The sequence below is a fragment of the Pleurodeles waltl genome, chromosome 2_2, assembly GCF_031143425.1.
Source record: "Pleurodeles waltl isolate 20211129_DDA chromosome 2_2, aPleWal1.hap1.20221129, whole genome shotgun sequence".
In the NCBI taxonomy this organism is placed as follows: domain Eukaryota; kingdom Metazoa; phylum Chordata; class Amphibia; order Caudata; family Salamandridae; genus Pleurodeles; species Pleurodeles waltl.
In genome coordinates, this window is record NC_090439.1 from 663,038,339 (window position 1) to 663,058,637 (window position 20,299).

Consider the following 20,299-nt stretch of genomic DNA (forward strand, 5'->3'; position numbering starts at 1 on the left):
ATCCATTCCATGCTCCGTTTCCACACTATTATTCATTCCATATTCTACACTGTTTTCAGTTTGTTATGTTGTTATGTTAAAGTGTATTTGACTAGCACACAGCTCACCCATGAGGGTATCCTGGCACTGATTTTATATTCTACACTGTGATCCTTTCCAATTTCAAGTTCTATATAGTGACCAATTTCACATTCTGGTTCTACTCTGTAATCCTTTTCATTTTCCTGTTCTACACTGTCATCTATTTCATGTTGTACATTGTAATCTGCTCCATTTTCTGGTTTTACACTGTGATCCATTTCATGGACTGGTTTTATCCAGTTATCCATTTCATGGTCCTGTTATACAATATAAAACATGTCATGTTCTACAATGCAATACAATCCACTTTCTGATTCAACACTGAAATTAACACAAACATGATTAAATACCAACCAGCATTTAGCAGCTCCGCTTCAATCTTACTTGTTGTTTCTAAACCAGCTCCTCATAGGTTCACTGTGGCTCTGGAGCAATCTTTCTGATCTCATTCAGCCTTGAAGTTACTCTTGCAATAATGAGGTGTTGTCGTTATTGTAATCAACACTTGTCCCGCTCACATCTACCATCGGAGGATGATTTTCCGAAGGCTTCCACGACAGACCAGCGTCTTGCTTGGTTTTGTGCAAGAGTGTCAGCAGGGTGTGTATGCCAGTTTTAGCTTAGTGCTGGAAGTAGGGATACCACGGGTGCTGCAGTATCCCCAAAATAACCGTGCTAGGGTTTAGAAGGTGAATGAGCAACAAAGATCCCTTAAAACTTTGTTTTTATTTTTTTTCTAAAATCCTGTGGCCTCTATCCATTCTGTAAGTTTATTTAAGATCTGCCTTGTTTAGACCTTCTGTAGGGTGCCCAGGAGGCTAACTGGTCTATAGTTTCCTGGGAGCAGTCCCTTCCCTTTCTTGTGGATCGGAATTATCTCCGCACCTTTCCAGGTGTCGGGGATCGGAGCACCTGAGGCTATGGAGTTACTCAATCGGTTGACAGATGAGACTCAGATCATTAAATTGTAGCGGAGTAGCTCTCCTTGAATTTTGTCAGGCCCAGAGGCCTTCCGCAATTTAACAGCCTCTATGGCTGAATTTGTCTCCTCAAGAGTGAAATAAATTTCTGATGATATAGGCCCTCATTATGACATTGGCGGTAAATCTCACTTACTGCCACGCTATCTGGCGCCAACTTACCGCTGCTGCCGCGGATATCTATTCACCATATTATGACACACACACACCAATCCATCAATATTCAGCCACAGACACAAATCCGCCACACCAAAGGTCAGTGATAAACTGGTGGTATCAAAACCCACACCATAACGCCAACAGAACTACGCCCATCACATTATGGCCCACGAATCACCACAGTGGACATTCAAGGTCGGTAAACCATTGGTGGTACATACTGCAGCGCTCAAATGGATACACACTAACAAAACAACACCACATTGGACAATTCAAACAACACACACCTGGCACCCATACACACACCACACCCACACCACTATAAAACACACACACACATTACCCACAACACTTTACCATTCCAAACCATTGGCAGCAAAGAGACATCAAGACCACAGACACAACGAGAGCCACACACTATACACATTTATACACCACTTATGCACCCCACATCACATACCCCAACACATTACCCAATACACCCTCACCTACACACCTCACACAACACGCATGGCGCCACAAAGACACCCCCGCTTCACAGAGTAGGAGCTAAGGGTCATGTTGGAGGAAATCATCAGGGTAGAGCCACAGCTATTTGGAGCACAGTTGCAGGAGATTTCGATAGCTATGAAGATGGAGCTGTGGCGGTGAATTGTGGACAGGGTCAATGCCATGGGACAGCACCCAAGAACTAGGGATGACATCAGGAAGAGGTGGAACGACCTACGGGGGAAGGTACGTTCCATTGCAGCAAGACACCAGCTTGCTGTATAGAGGACTGGCGGGGGACCCCCACCTCCTCCCCCACAACTAACAGCATGGGAGTTGCATCCTGAGGACCTGGTCAGAGTAGGAGGAGGACTGGACTCTGGTAAGTCAACTCTCTACTACTCCTACCACCCTATCTGCATGCCATCACATACCCCCAACCTCACCCTCACTCCCATCACTCCACCACCTCCCACACACCCCACCATCAAATCTCACGTATCCAATGCCAAGCCTTGCATGCTGTACCAATGCACGGACACACCTCAAAGCCCTGCATGGACACCCATCACTAAAGCATGCACACCATAGAGATCTAACAATCCCACCATACACCAACATAAACAAGTGAAAGCTGCCAGGGCAAATCCAACCAAAGATGGCAAGCCACAGATGCACAATATGTCAGACACAGAAACCATAACACATCCTTTAAATCATCACCGGTATCCCAGCCAATGTCAGCGGAGAGGAGGTGCCAGCAATATCCAGTCCCTCAACAGAAGAGGCCCACAGTGATGACAGCAACTCTGGTCTTTCGGATCTGGATGACCAACCTGGCCCATCAGAAACCTCTGGACAGCCGGTTACCCAGGCCCAGTCACACACCAACACAGAGCCTCCCCATCAGGAAACACCATCACAGCACCCACCCAGCGTACCCACACCTCTGTCCCCAGGACATGTCAATCAGCAGTTTGTTCACCTCTACAGGGACCCCAGGCCACACCGCATACCCAAGACAATCAGGGACCTGGGGTCAGTGGCACACAGTTCAGGGGACAGAGGCACAGGCCAACAGTGAAACTGGGAAGACTGCTGTGCACCAGGGGGAGAACAGGCCCAGGGAACTGACTCTCCAGGAGGCACTTGTAGAGATCCTGGGAGCCTATCAACATTCCCAGGAAACGATGGGCCAGATCCTGGACACTGTGCAGGAGAACAGGCGACTGCAGGAGGGACAATACCAGGGGATCAGGGAGGACTTGCAGGCCATCAAAACACCCTGATCTCCATAGCAGGGGTGCTGGCAGACATGGCCAACATCATGAGGGAGGCAGCCACACAACAGCGGGCCCCTGCCACAAGCCAAACATCTAAACAGCCTTCCACCTCCACTTCCCCTAGTGGCCAGGAGGCCCCGCCACAGGACTCACAGGCCACCAGCACCCCTCCCCCTGCAGAAGGAGAACCACCCTGCAAACGTTCCTTGTGAATCAGACAGAAGCCAGAGACACTTGCCAAGACCCCCACCAGGAAATTAGACTCTCCTGATTGTCTCCTTTGTGTCCCACTCTGTCACCCTGTCCACCTTGAACTGCCATTGCTCCCCTTCCTATCTCCCCTTGGACAATGCACCTCTGCTACAAACAGAATGGAACAATACCCTGGACTTTCCTCCATCATCACCCAGTCCCCTTGCACTTGCCCCTCAATATTTTAGCACTTCAATAGACACTGTTGGAAAAAAAATAAGTTTGGAGTATGTCATATTTTTCAATTATGTACTCATTGAAATAGGTACAAACATTGCAATTGAACTGTACAGAAAATGAGCATAGATTAAGGACCTGTAGCTGGCTGCAGTGATCACACCAGGAGTATATGTGAGATCACCAACATCTGCAAAATGAATTGCCAGAGGGAACAGTAAGTGGGCATGGAAGTGGGAAAATGAGCATGCCAGTGCCACAGAAATTCAACAAATTTAATTGAAATGTGAAGTAACGCTGTCCTACCTGTGTGTCATTGGAAGTATTGTCTTATCACTGATGTTCTGTTTTCCTTATCCTCATCCTCTGCCTCCTCATCCTCCCTTTCCACAGGGCCCACTGCTGGCATGCGGGCATCATGGCGTCTCAGGGCCATGTTGTGCAACATGCAGGATGCCACTACTGTCTGGCACACCTTCTTGGGTGAGTAGCACAGGGATCCACCTGTTAGATGGAGGCTCCAGAACCTGGCCTTCAGGAGGCCAAAGATCCTTTCAATTATACATCTGGTTCGCCCATGTGCCTCATTATAACGTTCTTCTGCCCTTGTCCTGGCATTCCTCACAAGGGTCAGCAGCCATGATAGGTGTGGGTAACCAGAGTCACCTGCAAATATTGAGGAAAGCATTTAGCCACACACTATCCCATATGGCCCACACCATTCCCATACACCGACATATAATGGGTGGGAACCAGGGCTCACCTATTAGCCACAACCTGTGCCTCTGTAGTTGGCCCATCACATTTGGGATGCTGCTATTCCTCAGGACAAAGGCATCATGCACCGACCCAGGATACTTAGCATTGAGGTGAGAGATGTACTGGTCCGCCAAGCACACCATCTCTACATTCATAGAGTGAAAACTCTTCCGATTTCTGAACACCTGTTCATTCTGACGGGGGTACAAATGCAATATGTGTTCCATCAATCACCCCACTTATGTTGGGGATATGTCCCATTGCATAGAACTAGGCCTTCACTGTGGCCACGTCTTCAACCTGGGGAAATACAATGTTGCTGCACATGTGTTTAATCAGGGCCGACAACACTCTTGTCAGCACTATTGAGAAAATTGGCTGTGACATTCCTGCTGCCAAGCCCACTGTCAATTGGAAAGAACCAGTTGCCAGGAAATGGAGCACTGATAAAATCCTGCACAAGAGGAGGGGATCCCAGTGGGGTGACAGATAGCAGATATCAGGTCAGGCTCCAATTGGGCACACAACTCTGTGATTGTGGCACTGTCCAGTCTACAGTTGAGGATAATGTGGCTGTCCTCCATTGTTGCCAAGTCCACCAGGGGTCTGTACATGGAGGTATGTCTCCATCTCCTATTCATCTGCAGTGGTGGGAATCTAAAGGGCAAAAGAGTGAGGAGCTGGTCACAAACTGAACAATGGAGCAACAACAGAACTTTGCATGCTATTAATTTGTAATGGGTCAGTGTGATTTGTCCAGTATGTCCTAATTTCACCAGTGACGCAGCAATTTTCCTGGGCCTGCCCTCCCCCCCTGGAATGGCATCCGCCTGTCCTGTGTGAAGGGACAGGTGGAAGTGAGGTAATTCCGCTGACGTTGTGCGCCTTTGAGGGAAGAGCTCGGTAACCGTCATGCAATTCCTCATTGGTTAATATTGGGCCCTATGGGTTACAGTGGCCAATGGTGATCCATGCCGACGGTGATGGTATGCACCGCCGCAGACATGACCACCATTTTCTATCTGATCCCTCACCTTCTACCTGATCGTCCACAGAAGGGGACCTACACTGCATATGCTGCTGTGACCTGTGTCTGGAACCTACCATGGCCCAAGCGACTGGGGAAAGGGCCCCAGCTTTCACTTCAGAGGAGTTGGAGAGACTGGTGGATGGGGTCCTACCCCACTACGGACTGCTGTATTGGCTTCCAGACCAACAGGTGAGTACACTGTGGGCACAATGCATGTGGCATGAACGCATGGAGTGGTGTGTGTGAAGGCCTCATGTAAGGGGGGTGGGTGGTTGTCCTCTGGGCGACGTATTGGTTGTGTGCTGGGCCATGTGTGTGTAAACGGTGATGTGAAGAGGTATGGTGGGGCATAAGTGTAACAGGAAGGACTGTTTGTGTAATTCAATTTTCCTGTGTGTATTGCCTCTGCAGGTCAGCGCCCATCAAAAGAAGGGTATATGGCGTGCCATTGCCAAGGAGGTGCGGACCCTTGGGGTCTATGGCAGGCGGAGCACCCACTATTGCAAACGGTGGGAGGACCTGAGAGGCTGGGCATGGAAGACGGTGGAGGCCCAGCTGGGGACGGCCTCCCAACGAGGAAGGGATGCCGGTCGAACCCTGTCCTCCCTGATGGCCCGCATACTGGCGGTGGCCTATCCAGAGCTGGATGGGCTCTTGAGGGCATCACAGCAGCCACAAGGGGGTGAGTACAGTGCCCATTATTACAACTCATGCATGGTATGGTGGTATGTGGGTGGGGGATGTGTGTCAGTGGGTGCCCCTAGGCCAGGCCTGACATTGCAGTGTAGGTCGACTGGTGGCTAGGGTTCAGAAAGGCAAATCTTGCTACCTAGCTCATAGACATCCACTACTGGTCAGGGCTGTGTTGGTCCCAGGTGTGCTGCATTTGGAGGTGTGTGCCCCTCCCCCTGCCTTGGCTGCAAAATTTTTCTCCGGTGGTGCTGTGGCATAGTGCGTAAGCCTGTTCCCTGTGTGTGAGGGTGCTGTGTAAGCCAACGAGGTAATGGTGCAGCCATTGACCAAGTGTATCCTTTGTCTCTCCCCCCTTTTTGTTTTGTCATACTGTCCTTATGTACATTCGAATCATCTGGTGGAGGAGCAGAGGCACCGGCGACTGAGTGAGCTGCATCCCACAGAACCCAGGAGGCAGAGTCCACCGATGCTGAGGGCACCAGTGGGACGGAGGGTGAGGGGACAGTTCTGGCACAGATACCTCCTCCGATGGAAGCTCCCTGGTGTTGGCAGACACTTCTATGACCACCAAGCTACAGGTACATCCGCCTCACCGGTACCAGCACCACCCCCCCAGAAGCCCCTCATCAAGTTGCCCGTGCCCGCTCACCCAGGAGGGTGGGCATCTTCTTCACCCCAGGCACTCAGGCCCTGCCCTGGTGAGCCCTGCTGCCCTGAGTGAGGAGGCTATTGACCTCCTGAGATCCATCTCTGTAGGGAAGTCAACCATTGTGAATGCCATCCAGGGGATGGCAGCCCAGATGCAGTAATCTAATGCATTACTGGAGGACATTCACACTGGATTGGCGGCCCAACATAGATTGATCCAGGGTCTGGCCTCCTCTCTGATGGCAGCCATTGTTCTTGTTTCTACCCTCCCCCCTCCAACTTCCCAGCCCCATTCTCCTCAATCCTAACCCATCCCAAGCACACAGCCAGACGAGCATGCACACAAGACAACACACAAGAGTGGTACAGGCAAACACAAGCACCACACTTCATCCCACAGGCACTCACACAAACACCATCCAGATGCAGACACACCAACATCCACTATTTCCACTGTTGCCCCCCCTCCTCCACCTCCCTTCCAGTTCTGTCTACACTCACACCTGCATGCACTACATCATCCTCTACTACCAACATCATCACCACACCAAGCAGAACAGACACTTCACTTGCAGACACCTCCACAACAGCCATGCACACGTCCCATGTGTCCTCTCCCACTGTGTCTGTCCCCCCCTCCTAAGGTACACAAACGCAACCACTCAGACACCCAACAGCCATCCACCTCACAACAGCATACAGGCCATGCACCTGCACCCAAAAGCAGCAGACAGACACCTCCAATAACCACTCCCTCTTCCTCCAACTGTTCCTATCCACCATTGACCTCTTCCCTACCCCTCTCCCCCATCCTGCACATATGGCCAGGGTAGGAAGAACCCAGCCAAGCACCTCAGCCACACAGTCCAGGGGCCAGTCATCACCACACCCACTCGTGGTGGAAAAGGATCCAGTCCACATGTCCTGAAGGTGAAGGAGCCTGCACCAGGCAGCTTCAAGGGAAAAGAGCCTGCCCCAGCAGGCAAGAAGGGAAAGGAGCCTGCCCCAGCTGCCAGGAAGACAAAGGAGCCTGCATCAGCAAGCAAGAAAGGAAAGGAGCTTGCCCCAGCTGCCAGGAAGAGCAAGGAGCCTGGGGTAGGAACTGTGACGGAGCCCCCACCACCAACCATGGTTGTGCAGCCATCCTTTGGTTGCAGGGGATGGGCAGGAGCCCCCCCCAAGCAGCACCACCACCTCCACTGAGCAGGCATCCGAGGTTGCAAGGGATGGGCAGCAGCCTCCCCCACCAGCAGCAGCACCACTACTGAGCAGCCGTCACCGCCAGTGGATGGTATGTAATCCTGCCTCCATGGGCTGCTGTGCGGCATGCCCCCTGCAAATCCAGTGGGTATGACACCCACCTGAGATACTGTGACCTTGCACTCCCCAGGATCAGGAACACAGGGCACGAGGCCCCCTCCAGAACCAGTGGGTAAGACACGCACATGCCCAACGCTCCCCAGGATCAAGAGCACAGGGCACGAGGCCCCCTCCAGAACCAGTGGGTAAGAGACCCACATGCCCAACACTCCCCAGGATCAAGAGCACAGGGCACAAGCCCCCCTCCAGAACAAGTGGGTAAGACACCCACATGCCCAACACTCCCTGTAGGAGGCTGGCCTGGTTTGTAGTGGGTACCTTTGGGTACTTACACCTTGTACCGGGTCCACTTATCCCTTATTAATGAAGTAGTAGTTTTCTAGCAGCTTAGGCTGATAGAGGTAGTTATAGCAGAGCAGCTTAGGCTGAACTAGGAGACAAGCAAAGCTCATGCAATACCACTTATAGTTGCACAGTACTTATACACAAGTAAAGACAATACTTAGGGCCTGATTACAACTTTGGAGGAGGTGTTAATCCGTCCCAAATGTGACGGATATACCACCAGCCGTATTACGAGTTCCATAGGATATAATGGACTCGTAATACGGCTGGTGGTAAATCCGTCACTTTACCGTCACTTTTGGGACGGATTAACACCTCTTCCAAAGTTGTAATCAGGCCCTTAGTGTTACCAAAAATAAAGGTATTTATTAGGGTAACACAGTACCAAAAAATATCTTAGAGACAATACTCCTTCTGGAGGTAAGTATTATACACAATATATACACTAGACACCAAAATTAGACAAGTAAATAGTCATAGAACAATGCAAACTGTAGGAAATCCTATGGAATGCAGTGGGAGAAAATAGGTCTAGGGGCAACACAAACCATATACTAAAAAAGTGGAATGTGTATTCTGAATTCCCCCCTAGATAAGTGTAGTGTGTGCAGAATCACTGAGTCAGTAAGAATACAGTAAAGGTAAGTAAATTACCCCACCCCAGAGCTCAGAAAAGCAGGAGTAAAGAACTGCAAGTTTCCTTAGGACACACTACACCTCGTTTTGGGGATTTTGCAGCAGCCAACCAAGTCTTCAAAGAACAACTGCTGGATTATTGGACCTGAAGGCCTGCAAAGGAAGGGGACCAAGTCCAGAAGTCGAAAGAAGTTCCAGGAAGGACAGGAGCCCCTGCCAACCCAGAAGAGGGTGCAAAAGAAGAGTCCCTGGTTAGTTGAAGACTGCAGAAATGCACCCTAGGAAGTTGCCAGCGAGTTCCTGCATGATGCAAAAGATGTCTCACAGCGTGAAGATCGTTGCAGATGAGATTTCGTGTTGGAAGATGCCAACAAGCCTTGGCTATGACAAAAGTGTGTTTTTCATCAGAACGGCACTGGAAGGACCCAGTAGGGACCTGGGGGCCTCAACTCTGGAAGAGGGGGCTCGCAGCACTTTAGAGAGCCCTCAGGATGCCAGGCAGCACCCCAGAAGCCACAGGATCTGGGTTCAAAGGAGGTCCAAAACATGGTTGATACAGCACAACAAAAGAAGGTCCTACGCTGCCGGAGAACAACTCAGTGAGTTGAGCGTCGCAGGGTGGAGTGCTGGGGACCTGGGCCAGACTATGCATGAAGGAATTTTGCAAAGAGTGCACAGAGGCCTCAGGAGGTGAAGAAGACACAGTACACAGTGGTACCCTCGTTCTCAGGGAAGGCAAGGTCTTACCTACTCCAAATTGTGTCAGCATGACATCAGGACAATCTATGTGGATGAAGTCCACCCTCTGTGTCTTTAAGAGCATGCTCATCATTGTGAGAGGACTCCCAGGGTACTGGATGTCATCTTGGAAGGTGCCTGCATCGAGCAGGGAAGTGACTCCGTCACTCCACAAGAGATTTCTTCGGTCCTTCTGGTGCAGGATGAAGACAGAGAGTCCCCAGAGCATGCACACCATGGAAACTGTTGCAGTTGCTGACTTGGAGCTGAGGTTGCTGAAGAAAAGTGTCTCTTGTAGACACTTTGTTGCAGTTACAGCGTTTCTTGGAGTAGGCTGTGGTTGATCCGAGGTCAGCAGAGTCTGAAGTTGTTGCAGAGGAAACTTGCAAGCAGAATCTGAAGAGAACCCACAGGAGAGACCCCAAATAGCCCTCAGAGGAGGATTGGCTACCTTATTAGCTAAGGACCTATCACGAGGGGTCTCTGACGACACCTGCTGGCACTGGCCACTCAGAGGCCTCCAGAGTGCCCCCACACCTTGCAAAGCAAGATGGCTGAAGTCTGAGACACACTGGAGGAGCTCTGGGCACCACCCCATGGGTGGTGATGGACAGGGGAGTGGTCACTCCCCTTTCCTATGTCCAGTTTCCCACCAGAGCAGGGGAGAAGGGGTCCCTGAACCCGTGTTGATTGGTTTATGCAAGGAGGGCATCATCTGTGACCTTCAAAGCATTTCCAGAGGCTAGGGGAGGCCACCCCTCCCCAGCCTGTAATACCTATTTCCAAAGGGAGAGGGTGTAACACCCTGCTCTCAGAGGAAATGCTTTGTTCTGTCTTCCTGGGACTGGGCTACCCAGACCCCAGAAGGGCAGAACCCTGTCTGTGAGGTGGCAAGAGCTGTAGCTGCAGTGCAAGCCTCAGAGAGCTGGTTTGGCATGCTGGGGGTCCATGGTGGAATCCCCAGGATGCATGGAATTGGCTCCCCAATACCAGATTTGGAATGGGGGGGACAATTCCATGATCTTAGACAGGTTACATGGCCATATTCGCAGTTACCAAGTGACCTATATGTAGTGCACACGTGTAATGGCATCCCCGCACTCACAAAGACCGGGGAAATGGCCCTGAACTATGTGGGGGCACCTTTGCTAGTGCAAGGGTGCCCTCACACGTAGTAACTTTGCACCTAACCTTCAGCAAGTGAATGTTAGACATATAGGTGACTTATAAGTTTCTTAAGTGCAGTGAAAATGTCTGTGAAATTACATGTGCGTTATTTCACGCAGGCTGCAATGGCAGGTCTGTGCAAGGGTTTGTCTGAACTCCCTACTGGTGGCAAAAGAAATGCTGCAGCCCATATGGATCTCCTGGAACCCCAATGCCCTGGGTACCTAGGTACCATATACTAGGGACTTATAAGGGGTCCAGTATGCCAATTGAAATTGGTAAATGTAGTCACTGGCCTACTGTGACAAATTTAAAAGCGGAGAGAGCATAAGCACTGAGGTTCTGATTAGCAGAGCCTCAGTGACACAGTTAGGCACTCCACAGGCATACACAGTAGGCCACAAACTATGAGCACTGGGGCCTGGCTATCAGGATCCCAGTAAGACAGGCAAAACACACTGACATATAGGTTTTTATCTATGAGCACTGGGGTCCTGGCTAGCAGGATCCCAGTGACACAGTAAAAACACACTGACAGACAGGCCAAAAGTGGGGGTAACCATGCTAGAAAGAGACTACTTTCCTACACTCCCCAGGATCAAGAGCACAGGGCATGAGGCCCCCTCTAGAACCAGTGGGTAAGACACCCACATGCCCAACACTCCCAAGGATCAAGAGCACAGGGCACAATGCCCCCTCCAGAACCAGTGGGCAAGTCACCCACTCAAGAAACTGTGGCCCTGCACTCCCCAGGACCAAGCACAGGGCATGTTGCCCCCTCCAGAGCAAGTGGGCAAGTCACCCACTCAAGAGACTGTGGCCTTGCACGCCCCAGGACCAAGCACAGGGCATTTTGCCCCCTCCAGTGCAAGTGGGCAGGTCACCCGCTCAAGAAACTGTGGCCTTGCACTCCCCAGGACCAAGCACAGGCCGCGTTGCCCCCTCCAGAACCAGTGGTCTTGTTCCATCTCCTGGCTGAGGTGCCCCCCGTCCCATGGCCCCCTGAGGTGCCTGCCTATTTACCAACTGATGCCATGCAGTGTTCTCTCCGTGTTGAAGCAGGTGACGTATAGCCTTGGATTTTGGCCTGTGGCCATGTGGCCTACGAACAGTGTGGACTGGGCTGTGTCCCTTTTTGTGTACATATGTATATATCTATTATCTTGCTTAACTTAACTTAATTTTTATGCTGTGTTGATCCCATTACATTCACTTTTTGCGGGGTAAAATTGTTTTTGTAATGCAGCTGACTGCATATGGTGTTGAGGGTGTGTGTGGTGCGTGTGTGTGTCACTCTCTTTTTCCTCCCTCCCTCCCTTGTGTGCTAGGCGGCTGTACTCACCGTCGTCTTCGCCGGCGTTGGTGTTCGTCGTGGTGGAGCAGAAAGTAGAAGATCATGGGGAAGACATGCAGTTCAGGCTCCATGGCAGCGTGGTTGTTCCCTGTGTCTCCAATGGTGAGTCCTTTCCCTTCTGAGCTCAGTTTCTGCCAGTCTTTTGATGTCATTGGTACCGCCCCGGAAAAGGTGGCGGTTTGCAGTGTCTTAATATGGTGGGTGGAACATTGACTTCCGCCTGGCTGTAGGTGGCTACTGCTGTGGTGGCTGTTGTTTCAGCCCTGAAGGACGGTGTGGTACATTGGCTGTCTTTTGGAGATCTTTCTGTCATGGTCATAATTTGGCAGTAGTTACTGCCAGCCTGTTGGTGGTATTACCGCCACTTTAACACCAACCGCCAGGGTTGTAATGAAGGCCATAGTCTCTGTTAGAGAATTACTTTCACGGTTAGAGTAGGATATAGAAAGTGGGTAATAATCATCAGTACTATTTGTGTACAGCTTGGAAAAATGTCCCACCCAATCATTTGGATCTGTGATTCTGGATATTTACTCACATGAGTTATGATTTTCCAAAAGGTCCTGTTGTCACCTGACCTTGTTGCCTCTACTTACTCGCTCCAGTTTGAGTCATTCCAGTTCCGCTGGGCTGATATTAGTACTTTCTTGTACTGGGTTCTGGCTAAACATACTTCATCTGGAGAGTTAGACTTTATTGCTTTTATTAGGGCGTTTTTCGCTCTGCTACAGTCCTTCGTGTACCATGGATTGCTCTGATTAAATTTAGATCAAGGTGCACATGAGTTCTTTGCAGGTGATTTAGTTAAAAGCATTTTTAAAATACCAGCCAGCCGCCCGCCAAGATCTGGCCGCCGTGCGCCCGCCACTGCGGCCACACCCCCGCCACGGCAATTTGGAGATCCCCGATGGGGCTGGCGGATTATCACCGCCGGGGCAAAAGTGGTGGAATACCGCCGGCCCCGGCGGTGCGACCGCGGCGCTTCCACCGCGGTCGTAATCTGCTTGGAAGCACCGCCAGCCTGTTGGCGGTGCTTCCGTCATTTTAAATGACCCCCTATGTATGTAATCTATGTGGATATCAGTATGAGGGAGATGAATGAAGGAGGCATGTCTATAGAGAATGCATTGTAAATTTCAGTTAGGATTTCTGTATTTCCCAATATCAACTGTTATTTAATTGACCTGCAGTCATTTCCCACCATTGGTGCTATGGTTGGAATTTTGAGGGCAGTACTATCTTTAACCAGGGATCCTGAGAGCATTAAATGTAATGGATAATGATCACTATCTTCCCTGCCATCTAATGTCAACTCAACCATTTTATCCCACATAATGACATAGTGACCCTAATCAAAAAGTAGTTAATTTATATTCTGGATAAACCTCTCTTAAAGGTGGGCAGACCTAGCTTAACAGAATATGATCTACCATTGCAAGCAAGCAAACCAATTGCAACTGCAAAGAGGGCAACCTGAGAGGCTGCCACTGAACAGGAACATGCCACTTGGTATTAATGAAGGATCCCAAACCTCCTCCTCCTCCTCAGTAACAAGATCATAGCCACATATGGGCTCATATGTGATGTTAAAGTCACCACCAAGAACAACCATGCCCTTAGTTTTGATGGTACTTATATAGTTATCCAAAGTAGTTAGAGTAGGGGATTCATATTCCTATACCTCCGCCTGAGATAAACATTAAAAAGGTACAGACTGGGTCATTTCAGTATATAGCAACCCTAAGATATTGAGAGAGTCAATACTCAGGAGCTCTGTAGGTACATTTTAAAGCTACTTTGGTCCAAATGACAAGACTTCCCGAAACCCAGCCACATGTGGAAGTAATGACGTTAGTGTAAAAGGTTTTATAGCCAGATTTAAAAGGTGGATGTGTTAGCCATGTTTCCTGGAACATACAAAAGTGAAATCGATCAATCTGTTCAAACCAATCAGGGTCCAACAGTTTAGACTTTAGCATTGCAATATTCCATGACAGTATATTGAGAGTTTCGGAAATAATTTGTATCAACTAATTTAAGAGATATATTCCTAATTTCTGAATGTATATGATGTACGGGGGGATTTCATTAAGATCAATGGGTGCTATGCCCATTGCCTTTGTAGTATACAAACGTGGAGCTGGATCAGATTACAAAATATCCCGCTGGCTCTCTTGTTGAGCTCACCTTCTGGGGAAACACCCACAATACCCAGACACCGTCAATCTTGGCCATCCAGAAGGGACAGGGCTTCAAAGCTGTTTGCAGTAGGGAGGATAAAAATAGCTGGCCAGCCTTAGCAAAGATACTTGTCACTGGATTTGCAACCCCAAGAGGACTGTCAGGCCTGTAAAAGTACCCTGATGGGAGCACCTTGATTTTACTCATTGATGGTGACCTCATGGCAAGGCGCTGAAGTATCATCTCAATCAATTGAGGATTCTGAAAGTTAATTATTACACAATCCCCTGGAGAGCCTTTAGAGTGAATGCCAAGGCATGAGGTTCTCCTCACCCTCACAACTTCATGCGCTAGATCCTGTGAGCAGCCAGAATTAATTTTGAGCCAAAAGTTTGTTTTAATTCTGCGAACTGTGTAGTCTTTTGTGGTGTGAGGTGGTAACTCAAGGACATCTTTAAAACTGATTAAATAAGGTGTTCATTCCGGAGGTAATTGATGGTAAATATTAATAGATTTACCAAGATAGTTAGGTGGTTTATTACTAACAGGAACTTCTATTGTTTGTTCCATCCTAAGGTTTGAAACTCGCCCACTAATTTTTACCTATCAATCTTGTTATGTGAGGCTTGGGGCACTTGGTGTGTCTGGGGTAAATTAGTTGATACATTTCTTGCCTGGGACTGGTATTGGGCAGCTGAGGGGGCTCTCTGGCAAGGGAAATGCTAACTCCTGGTGTGGGTGGCAACAAGCTTTTTAAGGCCGCTAGTTGAGCCCCCACTGAATCAAGACGGGCTAGCAAGGGGGCAAGTTCCGACTTTATTAAATACTTAACTCTCTCTATAGAACCCTCCATAAAATGATCCAGGCATTGTGATCCATGCAATAAAGACTCCATATTCCCAGCAGAAGGTGGTGGGGAAGAAGAAGAGTCTCTAAGCTGCAGCTGTGTCACTAGCGGAGGATTATTCTGCAGAGGTTTAGGTGCTTTTGGTACACTAGTTTGCTTAGTGCGAGTTGCACTCTTGACTTTTGTATTGGACGTAGAACAGGGAAAAGGCTGTCAGTATCACCTGCTGCAGGAGGTACTGTGTTGAAGGCCTCTAAGGGAGCATTAGAGGCAGATATGTGAGTGGAGTCCATACAAAAGTCAGAGCTGAATGCAGCAGGATCAGTCAGCGACAAGGGTGTATCCGGGGAGTGAGAGATCAAGCAGTACCTTTGTTTTGTGGGATTCAAAAGAGTTGGCCCAGCTCAGACTCTTGCAGACTATGATGGGCTAAGATGGCCCGGTCTTGGCCCAGTCTTGGCCCAGGCACCTGCCCAGCAAATCTTGCTTCTTCAGGAAGCCACCGACACTTAGCAAGTTGGTGGAGTCTGGCCCCTCCTGAGTGCAGGGGAAGCTGGGTGACAAAGATCCACCCCAGCCAGGGCCACTAAAGTAGATGCAGGCAAACACAGGCAGGGAAACTTCAGAGGCTGAAGGGTCTGACAGATGAACTCAGCCTCCTTCCTGCCCTCGCCAGAGACAATCACCACTTCCTGCTGTAGTTTCATGCAGCGGCTTCAGGGGCTAAACCTCAGAAGATCGAGTGATTTCTTCTTACACATGTATAAACTATGTACACATATACTGAACAAAAAGGGAGTGGTACAAAAGACATATTTCACAGGGAACTCTGAAAAGCCAACAAAAACTTCACAGTTCCTAATGAAATATATTTTAATCCTCTTGATAACAGCATCCAGTCCACTCTGTGGAGCATAGCACTCACAAGAAGATCACACTCATAACATTAACTACCACTGAGATTTTTGTATGATTAAAACTACTGGAAGGGTCCTAATGTAGGCATTCCATGGTAGGAATACCTTTAAAGTATGTGAACACCCAGAGCAGAATTTGCTTGTGGATATTTTCAATTAGTTTTGACCAACTGCAACCCTGATAACAGTTGAAGGATTACTCTTGTCAATGTCAGCAGTAAATGGTGGAGTTGGGTATGCAACACTCCCAAAGATGATAGGGGTTCGATAAAAGGAATGACTGGTCTGAATAAATATATTCTTTACTGTAATTCTTCTCATGCAAAAGTGGAATAAAAAAAAATCATAAGTACTCTTTAGAAAGCAGCAACAGTTACCCCTTCTGAGGAGTACTCCTGGAAACCTTGTTAAATTTCAAAAATCATAACTACTCTAAATGTAGGAGTAAACCAAATGTGCATTACGGTTATTGGCACCCTGGCTGCGCCACTGCCTCCTGTTAAGAGCTGTACTGTTGGATGAAGAATAGACAGAATCCAGATATAAAGTGTGAATATGTGTTAGACGTAAACACACATTGTCCATCATGTGAGTTTCTCCCAGTGCTAGGAGCACATCCAAAATAAATCTTCCCCTGGCTGTGATGAGAATCAAAGAAACATATATTTTTTTTAAACTCTGCATTCAATGGGAGTAGGAAAGCAGAATAACTCTGGAGGCTATGGGGCTGGTTTAGAGGTGGGTGCACAGAAAATCTGTGGATTGTTCAGGAAGTGGGAAATCCTTATTTGGACAATTCTCTGCCGGTGAACAATCCTATACCAGAAATTTCCTTACCCTATGGAGGCGTTATTGGCAGAAATTCAGTTTTACAGTTATTTTAAAATTTTTCCAATGACATTTGCTTATGAACTGTGCAAAGAGATCAGTACAGCTAGCATGGCAAAATATGTGCTTTAGGTGAATCACAAGTCAATAGGAAGTCAATCATAGATATTTTGGAACTACAAATAATGTTTGTATTCTGTGTTTCAGGCGCCCAAAAGAACATCCTGTTGAGAATGGGGTCATTCCATATCTGGGGTGTGCTTTGCAGTTTGGGGCCAACCCACTTGAGTTTCTCCTGGCCCGTCCGAAGAAGTACGGCCAAATCTTCACTTGCAAGTTGGCAGGGAAATGTGTTCATTTCCTGATGCACCCTTTCTCCGACCATTCAGTGATCCACCAGGGGAAACACTTTAGCCCTCATTATGAACATGATGGTCCGTTCCGCACCGCCGGTGGTGGCGGCAGAAACCGCCAACAGAGGAGCGGTCCGGACCGCCAAATAATGAACCAAACTAAACTCTTGCATCCCGCGCACCACCCACCGCCAGGAAAGTAGTCCCGCTGACGACAGCAGAGTCCGCCCACAGGGCGTCAGAAAGGCCCAACCCGCCCATCAAATTATGAACACCATTCCGCCGCCAGTTCCGGGGCGGGAACCACTGCACACAAAGCCAGGCCAAAATGAAACAAATAGAAGGAAACACTCACCGGAGTGCCACAAAACGTGCAGCGGCAGCCATGGACAGAGAGCTGCAGATCATGGCAGCCTTGCTCCTTGCCATATATCTACACGACCGAGACCGCTGACGAAGACGACGACGGTGAGTACCGCAACCTACGACACAAGGGAGGAAAGGGCAAACTTACATACCCACCCACTACACCCACCCCGGAAAGCCCCCCCACCCATTCCCAGCAGCACTAGTCAGACACCCCACACCAAGAGGGACGTACCCGACTGCAACGTGGCCATAGGACATACAATAGCCCCATACACATAAATCATTTAAACAAACACCAGGGTGGAACTGCGTGCAGCCCAAACACAGGCCACACAGAAACTTTATTAACTCGCTCAGTGAGCTAAATGAAGCAAACAGGGCCAATGGCCAGTCCAACAGGATTCAATTGTCCCTGGCCACACCTGACACCCACAAGTGCTGGGTACTCCACAAAATGGGGCACCATAGGGGGATCCAGACACCTCATGTAATGGGGGTGGGGGTGGGAATTTACAACGGGGTGGGCCTTAAACTTGCGGGAGGAGGTTGGAGGGGGGGAGGGCTTCTCCTTTGAAGGGGTGGGGGCTTTTTGGCACAGGTGAAGCTGGATGCCTTAGGCTCAGAGCGGGCCTTCTTCTTCACTGGAAAAGGGGCATGGGAATGGGAAGGCTGGACCGGGATGGGCTGCAATGTGGAAGGTGAGTAAAGGGCAAGGAGGTGGGCATGTTTCAGGAAAGACGGGGTGGGCCAGTGGATTCGAACAGGTCTACACAGGGAGGAAAAGTTTCTTGGGAGCAAGTGGGGTGGGCGTAGATGAAGGCGTGGGAGTGGAGGCAGAGGGAGTTGATGTATGGGGTGTAGGTGTGCGTGTAGTGGGTTACAGTGACTGCTCAGTATGCTGTGGTGTGGTGGATGTCTGATGGGTGGGTGTCTTGCTGCGTGTGAGTGTTTTGGGAGGTGGGGGTGGACACAGTGGGAGAAGACAGACAGCTAGTGTGGATGTATGTTGGGTGTGTGTCTGCAAGTCGGGTGAGTGTGCTGAATGTGTCAACTACAGTGGAGGTGGTGAGTGCAGGTGCGGTGTATGGGGTACATGTATGGCTGTCTGCTATTGTGGTGAGTGCAGGAAGAGGAGCAGTAACAGTGAGTGACTGTGCAGTGCATGAGGGTGTGCATGTAGAGGGGACAGACAGGGAGGCGGAAGAGGTGGGCACACTGGGGGAAGTGGACGTTGTTGTGTGTGCAGGTGTATGTTGGCTGTGTGAATGCTTGTGGTGGGAGGTGTGGTGCTTATGTTTGGAAGTGGGTTTTTTGTGTGTTGAAGTGCTTGACTGTGTGTCTGAATGTGTGCCTTGGACGGGTGAAGGGAGTGGGGTGCTGGAAGGGGTAGAGGAGGTTGGAGGGGGGAACGGAATGGCCAGGGAAACTGGCTGCCGCCCAAGATGAGGCCAGAGCCTGAAAAGATCTCTGTAGGGCAGACACGGCACTGTGAATGCCATCCGGATAGGCATTAGTCTGCTGCACCTCTGATGCTAGCCCCTGGATGGCATTGACGATGGTTGTCTGCCCTACAGAGATGGTTCTCAGGAGGTCAGTAGCTTCCTCTGTGAGGGCAGCAGGGCTGACTGGGGCAGGGGAGGAGGTGCCTGGGGCGAAGGAGGCACCCACCTTTCTGGGTGGGCGGGCACGGCCAACTCGGTGGGGAGCAGAAGGGAGGGCACTGATGGTATGGGTGGTGGCAGAAGATGTCACGGTCGTGATTTGTCCACTGGTATCCGCCACCGCCGGAGGACCCCCATCGGAGGAGGTTTCAGAGTCAGTACCACCGGTGGTAGTAGCCTCCCCTGTGGAAGTCCCCTCGCCCTCCCACCCACTCGTCCCCTGGGCGTCCGTTGTCTCTGAGGATCCGTGGGCCACTGTCTCCCCACTAGCTGGTGTCTCAGCTCCCTCGCCTGATGTTGATGCTGTACCAGACACACAAAAGAGAACAGGGATGGGTAGACAAAACAGGAGAGACACTTGTAAGTAGCTGAATGCTGATACACAATGGCCAGACATACACCTACCCAGCAGATACACCCAACAGGCTGCACCGTGCACTAGGCCCATGACCATGGCCCTGACTACTGAGCATTATAGTGACCTACACCCATATCCTGTCATTGCATTGAAGCTGAGGTAGGTGAAACCTGACAGGGACACCCCTACACCATTTGGGGAGCAGACAGTAGCTGGACACCAGTCAAAACCCTGCTCTAATCCCCATGACCCTCTCGCACACACACTCATCCTTCCAGGCTGAAGTATGGGCTGTGAGTACTCACCCCCTTGTGACTGCTGTGCAGCCTTCGAGCGCCCATCCAGGTCTTGGTACGCCACCGCCAGGATCCTTCGCATTAAGGGGGTCAGTGCCCGACGGGCACCCCTACCACGTTGGGAGGACTTCCCCAGCTGGGCCTCACTGATCTTCCACGCCCAGCACCGCAGGTCCTCCCCCCTCTTCCGACAGTGGGTGCTCCACCGGTTGTAGACCCCCATGGTCCGTACCTCCTTGGTGATGGCATGCCAATGTGCCCTCTTCTGGTGGGTGCTGACCTAGTAGGGAGACACAGAGAAGAAACACAGAGGTCAGGCACCTGCACAATGGCAATAGCTGGCTGATTGTTAGACATAGGACAGACAGTACTCCCAGA

General features: G+C 50.0%; 1 pseudogene; it reads left to right on the plus strand.

Annotated features, from left to right (window-relative positions):
* The first annotated feature begins 9,398 nt into the window (after positions 1-9,398).
* Positions 9,399-20,299, plus strand: part of LOC138276994 (cytochrome P450 7A1-like) — a 123,517-nt pseudogene continuing 112,616 nt past the window's right edge.